Source organism: Octopus bimaculoides, chromosome 1, assembly GCF_046866305.1.
Source record: "Octopus bimaculoides isolate indiv1 chromosome 1, ASM4686630v1, whole genome shotgun sequence".
Classification (NCBI taxonomy): domain Eukaryota; kingdom Metazoa; phylum Mollusca; class Cephalopoda; order Octopoda; family Octopodidae; genus Octopus; species Octopus bimaculoides.
In genome coordinates, this window is record NC_142928.1 from 175,021,452 (window position 1) to 175,030,266 (window position 8,815).

Below are 8,815 nucleotides of genomic sequence, written 5' to 3' on the forward strand. Positions count from 1 at the left end.
AAATGATATAAATAATATAAAAAAAAACGTCAATTAGCCTTAGATTGTAGTTTTAATTAGCTGCTACTGCAAACATTTGTTAATTAGTTAATTAGCAACTTGATAGTCTTCCTATTGAAGAGTTTACATATGTTTATAAGTATGTATGTATGTGTGTGTATGTATGTATGTATGTATGTATGGACATACATACAGATGTATACGTGTATGTGTGTGTATGTGCGTGTGTACATGATGTATATGTATGTATGTGGGGAGTGCTGAAAGTTCCCAATTTTAAGAGTATCACGAAAGGCCTGGTTGGAGGTCCAACCTTCTGAGTTCTTTTACAGGCCTTAGAAAATCTGAAGGGCCAGTGCAAGGAGTGTGTGAATAAGAGAGGGGGGTATGTTAAATAAAATCATAATTAACTGATCCTCCTGTATTTTCTTGTACCCAAAGCCAGGAACTTGTCAGCATACATGCATATATATGTGTGTATATCTATCTATTTATCTGTCTGTCTGTCTGTCTGTCTGTCTATATATATATGTATGTATGAGTGTGTGTGTGTATATATGTGTGTGTGTGTGTATATGTGTGTGTGTGTTGGGCCTCACGGAGGCAATAACCGAGACATTTGGCATTATGTTGTGCTTGAGAAGAAGCTCTATCAAGCTGAGTAAAATTGCAGTTGTGGCAGATACCAGTGTCACGCAAATTGGCACCCATGCTGGTGGCACGTAAATGCACCCTGGTGTCACACAAATGACACCTGTGCCAGTGGCACGTAAAAGCACCCATTACACTCTTGGAGTGGTTGGCATTAGGAAGGGCATCCAGCCATAGAAAACCATCCTAAATCAGACTGGAGTCTGGTGCAGCCTTCCAGTGAACTAGCCCAGTCAAACTGTCAAATCCATGCCAGCATGGACAACAGATGTTAAATGATGATGATGATGATATATGTATGTACGTATGTAGTACATCCCTACATACATACATACATACATACATACATAAAGATAAATTTCCAAATTTGGTTTTTCTAACCAGCAGAGTTGAAAGGGTCAAAATTTAGATTATTTTTAGGAATACTAACACCACATGTATGAAAAATTTTGGTTGGACTTGTTTTGAATCTCTCTCATCTATATGTATGCCATATTCACTGGTTTGTAAACAACTGCTTCGTTAATGGTGCTATTTGCTTGTAGTCCACTATGAAAGCACGTCAGGGCTGTTAACTGGGAGATATTATCTCACTTGGAAGCAAGTGGGGATTTATGACAGGAAGAGCATGCATCTAGCTGCAGGAAAAACTCCACTCCATCATGCTCCCATCTGATCCATATAAGCATGGAAAAGTAGATGTTAAAATAATGATGGTGGTGGTGACAATGATGATGACGACGATGACGACAATGTCAACGACAAAGACAATGATGACAATGAGGATAAAGATGAAGATAATGATAGTCATTGGGTAAAAGCAACAAAAATCTATATGGTAAATTCATGTCTCCTAGTAGATAAAACCAATTAGTGAAGTCAATGAATTCAATAAACAGAAGACCCAATGGTTGAGGTGGGTTTAATTAAGGTTTGGTCTCTTATTTTAATAGTTGGGAATTGTATTCTAAATAAAGAACTAAATTCCAGGTTTACTTACCTAAGACACTACAGTTACAAAATAAAAAGCACAATTCACTGTTGGAGTTCCGAAGATAAAAAAACCCTAAAACTAGAGATTACTAATAACTTTATAGTCTGTATGTTATTAACAAGACTTGATTAGTTCCTCCCACAAAATAGTGAATATTCCGGCTGACGTACAAAAGTCAACTGACCATTATTAAAATACTTGAATAAAGTCAGGAACTAGGCCATATATATTAAGTTTCTATTTTCTCAGCTACCATACAGTCTGAAACAGAAATTAGTTTGTGTGCATTTGATATTAGTTTTATGCTAAGTTTCACAATCTCTGACCATCACTCATGATAACTGTGTTTTTATAACATTGTCTTAAGATTGTATCCTAATGGAGGGAATTTCTACTTAGGTAAAGAAACTATTTTTAGTCTGAATAGCTAATGACATCTTACAATGCAAAGAGGTACCTTGCTATCCCAACTCTGTGTCTCACCCTAAAAGAAAATTCACAACAGATTCTTTTCTCAGTTCTTCCTTTTTAGAACTATAAACCTTTCATTACTTACTCCAGCAGTGTTATCTGATATATTCCTTATTGATATACTCAGAGGCTCTAATTTACATGTATAGTAAATTGAAAAGGTGCATGTTATACTTATACCTTGCATTATAGATATTGCTTATTAAGGTGGTGAACTACCTGAGTTGTTAGTATGTTGGGTAAAATGCTTAGCAGTATTTTGTCTGTCTTTATATCCTGAGTTCAAATTCTGCCGAGGTTGACTTTGCCTTTCATTCTTTCAGGGTCAATAAAATAAGTACTTGTCAAGTACTAGGGTTGATGTAATCAACTATTCCCCCACCTTCCTGTAAATTTCAGGCTTTGTGCCTGTAACAGAAAGGATTATAGATATTGTTTATTGAAGGTGGTGAACTGGCAGAATCATTAGCACACCAGACAGCATGCTTAGTGGCATTTCTTCCAGGATACAGTTCTGAGTTCAAAATCTGCTAAAGTCAACTTTGTCTTTCATACTTTCAAGGTCAATAAAGCAAATACCAGTTGAGCACTGGGGTCAGTGTAATCTACCAATCCCTCCCCACAAATTTTCAGGCCTTATACCTTTAGTAGAATGGATTATAGATATTGTATATTGCTATTGTTTAACCCAAGGTCAGTGCTCATTGAGTAGACCTATGATCAAGAGTGTTCCATCTAAGGCCATCTTGCCTTTTCAAGTGTAGCTCAGAATACATTTTCTAATGTATACCAGTTCAAAATAGTAGACTATAATTTGAGGGAGATTTGGCTGCTATTTCTAGCAGGTAGAGTGAATGCATGGAGGCTGCCTCAATAGCTCATTGATATTGCTTGTTACTTATATTTCCACTTGATATCTCCTGTAAATTGCAATCTGAGAAAAATTAACTTTTGTCATTTGATTAGTACAACCAGCCACCACTTGGGAGTGAATTATGGTTTGGTAACATATACTTTATGTTCAGTAATTGCTTTAAGTGCCTATATAGTTGTGAGCAGATACAGACGCCCTCTGGGGTCCTTCAACTTTGACTCACTGGATCCTTCAGGGTGTAACAATGGAAGGAGAGAGGGCTACACAAGTATCCACCTGGTACTCATTACAGTTGAGAGGACTGAAGCAACATGATATGAAGTGCCTTACTCAAGGACACAAGGAGTTGCCTTGTCCAAGAATTGAACCCACTACCTTATGAGCATGAGTGGAACATCCCAACCTCTAGGCCATGTGCCCTTTCTGTCATATGATTTTAATCAGTTTTACTCTTGTAGCAGAGATATTTCATTCATGCTTTTCAGCTATCACCCTTGTCTTCAGTGCTGTTACCTCATCATATTGCAATAGTCATTCCAATCATTATTTTTTAATTTTACATTTGTTGCTTCATCATAGTGTAAATTAGTTAAATTTTCCAACAATATATCCTTTTAAAATCCTTTCTTTCTAATATTCTTTGAACTGTAATTTTCTCAACTGGAGCTAATGATTATTAATTAAAAGCTTTTTAATGTTTTTAAAAATTATACTCGTGTCAGGAAAAAAGAATAGAACTAAAACTTACATAATTTCAAATAAATTTGGATTACTCATAGATAAAATATGCTATTTATATAAATATTAATTGATGTAATTGACTTAAATAAATATGACAACTTATGTGATAATGATTGCATGATAGAATTTCTGAAATGGATATTCTTATTTTACTGGTTAAATAAACAATGCTTTTGATTGTATCCAATCTGACCCAGACAGCTGATGAATATTTGAGTAAGTATTTACTGTATTTAATACTACTAATAAATACACTTGAAAGTGTGTGTGTGTGTTTGTGTGTGTGCGCGCGCGTGTGTGCTTGTGTGCACGTGTGTGCTTGTGTGAGTACTTATAATATGAAACTTAAGTCATTCTTTCCCTTAGGAAGTATTGAACATTTTATTTCCACTTCTTCCTCCTTATAATCATGATCATCTTCATTGTCTTGATTACCAACACAATTATTCCTTCCACTCCTTGTCTACTGTCTCACTCATTCCTGTATTTAACCTCCTTAAACTACTCTTAATATCTGTCTGATCATCAAGTTGAGAATTACGAGCAATTTCCTTAAATTTTCTAAGTAATTGAGCTAGAAACACAAACTACACAGCAAGATTAACTGATACTAGAAAAAGAAGAGAAATGGTAATTTATTAACCCTATTACTGTGCATTTCACATTAATTTATTAACCCTATTACTGTGCATTTCACATTTTTGTTACGACCTGGTGGTCATAACCCAAATTTACACAACCAACAAGAATGGGGTGAACCCAAAACAACAACACACCATGAAATTTTTTGTAAAATATTATTAACAATTGTCAGCATGAAACAACAGCCTAGATACAAAAACAAATATATGCAAGAACAAAAAAACCAATGCCACACCAGACGTGCAATCAAAATATTTACAAAGGTAACATATATATACAGTTCAGAAATTTGGACTCAGAATCCTGGCTTCACCAACTTGATTTCACAAACTTGGATCCCTAACTCTGGATTCACAAATTTCGGTTTCACCAAAACTGGCCTCACAAATTTGGTTTTCAAAAAATACGGATTCCGAAAATTTGGATTTCATAAAATCTGGATTTCCATTTTAGTACAAATTTGGTTTTCGAACCTTGGATTTCGAACTGTGGATTCCAAACCTTGAATTTTTCAAAACTTGGATTTTGAACCTTGGATGTTGAACCTTGGATTTCGAAGCTTGGACCCAGATGTGACATGGAAATTATTTTACATATGACAAAAGTTCTGGCAAATTCCTGGAGCATAAAATAAATCCCTAAATGCCTAACACAAAGCACAATGTGCATAAACTAAACAGGCAATCATAGCTTCCAGAATCCAATTGAATAACTTCGTCTCACAGAAAAAACTGTCACAAAAACTGGGGGGTACAATTATCTCTGTTTATAAAGGTTTGCCAAGGTCTAGCCAATTTGTTATAGTTTCACAGTTTTGGCTAACAACACCCAGCTTCCCCCATTCTGACAATGGATTTCATCCTGACCTTACAGTGCATCATGAAAAACTGGTTACCTGTTTAACTTAACATTATAGTTTATAATTTCCTAACATTTTATTAATTTTAACTGCAGAAATCAGTTTTATTTACCAATCTGTCTTTTGTTGAAGAATGTCATATTTGAAACTATTTTTGTTGAGATAAGTCAAGTTTATTGAAGCAACACAATTTGTAGAAAATACCACTTCTTTTCTTGGGTAGATGTTTAACATCATTACTGGAATAATTGTGAAATTTAATATCGCAGTTAAAGGTTTGAGCAGATAAACATAAGACATTACAACATAAAGGTTGTGAAAATAGTGAAAAATAATTCACGTTGTTATAATGTTAACTAGTTTTCACATCCAGTTAGAGTTATTTCCCTTAGGCTTCTGAGGTCTTACCGTGTAATGCATAGATTAACAACTATCCATTTTCCTTACTTTGATACGTTTTGAAACTTCAAACTTCAGGAATAGAATATATTTGCAATCAGTTAGTTAAAATATGTTTGTGAAATAATTTGACACAACATAGGCAAATTCATTGCAGTTACATCATCATCATCATCATCATCGTTTAACGTCCGCTTTCAACGCTAGCATGGGTTGGACAATTTAACTGAGGACTGGTGAACCAAATAGCTACACCAGGCTCCAATCTGAACTGCCAGAGTTTCTACAGCTGGATGCCCTTCCTAACGGCCAGTCTGGCAGTACTGGCAACGGCCACGCTCAAATGGTGTTTTTTACGTGCCACCTGCACAAGAGTCAGTCCAGTGGCACTGGCAACGACCTCGCTCGAATGTTTTGTTCACGTGCCAGTAAGGCGACGCTGGTAACGATCATGCTCAAATGGTACTTTTTACGTGTCATATATATATATATATGTATATATATATATAAAGACAGAAAGAGTGTGTGTGTGTGTGTGTGTGTGTTTATACATCCAAAGAACTGAATAAATTTCGGTGATCACGACGAAGCCAAAAGTGTGTGGGGAAGTAGTTACGTGCTCTTTGGAAGGGAAATTCATTATAAAAAAATGGGCGACAAAAATATCCTGAGTTATTCCCCTTGTACATAATCTGCCATTATACACAGTATAATATCATATATCAATTAAACTTATTAAGAAATATAATCGAAGGGTACGAACAAATCATATTTTTTTTTTAAATGAAAGGAAGGTTTTTATAATTCATATGATTGCGAATCTCTCCTTGTTAAGACTTTTTATTTTAACTATTGCAGCACGGAAGACACATGTTAGCCGTTGAAAAACACAAAAACTGTTAACTTCGACCTGGTCACTACATCACCTTCAAATGAAGTTATACAACAAACATTTAGTAATTCATAAATCCAATTTAACCATATTCAGCTTTTACTTGTTTCAGTCATTTGACCATGCTGGGGCACCGCCTTGAAGAGTTTTAGTCGAATAAATCGACAGCAGGATTTTTTTTTTTTTTTTTTGAAGTCTGGTACTTATTCTATCGGTCATTTTTGCCAAACATCTAGATTATGGGGATGTAAACACACCAATACTGGTTGACAAGCAGTGGTAGGGAACAATCACAGACTTAGATATAGATGTATGTGTAACCACACACACACTCACACATATCATCATCATCATCATCATTTCTTGTCCATTTTCCATTCTGGCATGGGTTGGGCAGTTTGATTGGATCTGATAGGACTAAGGTGGAGGGGCACACCAGGTTCCATTGTCTGTTCTGGCATGGTTTCTATGGTTGGATATCCTTCCTAATGCCAACCACTTTACAGCGTACTGGGTGCTTTTTATGTGGTACCAGCACCAGTGCATTTAATGTGACACCAGTATGAGTGCATTTTATGTGGCACCAGCACTGGTATCAATTTTGCTGTGGACAAGTCTTCTTGAGTACAGCAAGCTGCTAGATATCTCGGTCCTTTGTCATCTCTTTCATAAGACTCAATGTCTTGAGGTCGGCCTTCAGTACTTTGTTGCATGTCTTCCTGGGTCACTCTCTTTCACAATTTCCATCCACTTGAAGTGATCAGCACTTCTGGATGCAGCTGCATCACATGACCATATACCTATATATATATATATATATATATATATATATATATATATATATATATATATATATATATATATATATATATATATATAGGTTATGAGTGACAGTGGTGTCAATTAGACCCAGAGGTTTCAGGTAATGCTGAGTAAGTGCTATGGATAGACCACAGTTAAGCTCCAGGTTCGGTGGTTATGCGAATAAGGGGTCCAACGTAGGTCATATATCAGCATGTGAATATAAGGATTTACTTTTCGTAATGAGATAAAAAACCAAGGCTGTGTATAATATAGAACATTTATAAATAGAATGTCTTACAGCTGTTTCCATGATATTTATTATATCCCTTCATCGGAGATGGTGTGAGAGGATGATTAAGCAATAGTTAGTTTAGTTAAGATAGGAAATAGAGAGTGAATGTAGGGATATTGTATTTGTTAATCCATTGTTTAGGCAGAATGGTATGATGAAGGGATATAATGAATATCCTGGAAACAGCTGTAAGACATTCTACTTATAAATGTTCTATATTATACACAGCCTTGGTTTTTTTATCTCATTACGAAAAGTAAATCCTTATATATATATATCATCATCATCATCATCATCGTTTAACGTCCGCTTTCCATGCTAGCATGGGTTGGACGATTTGACTGAGGACTGGTGAAACCGGATGGCAACACCAGGCTCCAGTCTGATTTGGCAGAGTTTCTACAGCTGGATGCCCTTCCTAACGCCAACCACTCAGAGAGTGTAGTGGGTGCTTTTACGTGTCACCCGCACGAAAACGGCCACGCTCGAAATGGTGTCTTTTATGTGCCACCCGCACAAGCCAGTCCAGGGGCACTGGCAACGATCTCGCTCGAAAATCCTACAGGAGCCAGTCAGGCGGTACTGGCAACGGCCACGCTCAAAATGGTGCATCTCATGTGCCACCCGCACAAGAACCAGTCCAGGGGCACTGGCAACGATCTTACTTGGCTTGCCGGGTCTTCTCACGCACAGCCCATTTCCAAAGGTCTCGGTCCGTAGTCATCGCCTCGGTGAGGCCCAATGTACGAAGGTCTTGCCTCACCACCTCAGCCCAGGTCTTCCTGGGCCTACCTCTTCCACGGGTTCCCTCAACTGTTAGGGTGTGGCACTTTTTCACGCAGCTATCCTCCTCCATTCTCACCACATGTCCATACCAGCGCAATCGTCTCTCTTGCACGCCACAACTGATGCTTCTAATGTTCAGCTTTTCTCTCAAGATACTTACACTCTGACGGGTATTCACATTGACATTACACATCCAACGGAGCATACTGGCTTCATTCCTTGCGAGCTTACGTATGTCCTCAGCAGTTACAGCCCATGTTTCACTGCCATGTAGCATGGTTGTTCGTACGCATGCGTCATACAGTCTGCCTTTTACTCTGAGTGAGAGTCCCTTTGTCGCCAGCAGGGGTAAGAGCTCTCTAAACTTTGCCCAGGCTATTCTTATTCTAGCAGCTACACTTTCAGCGCAC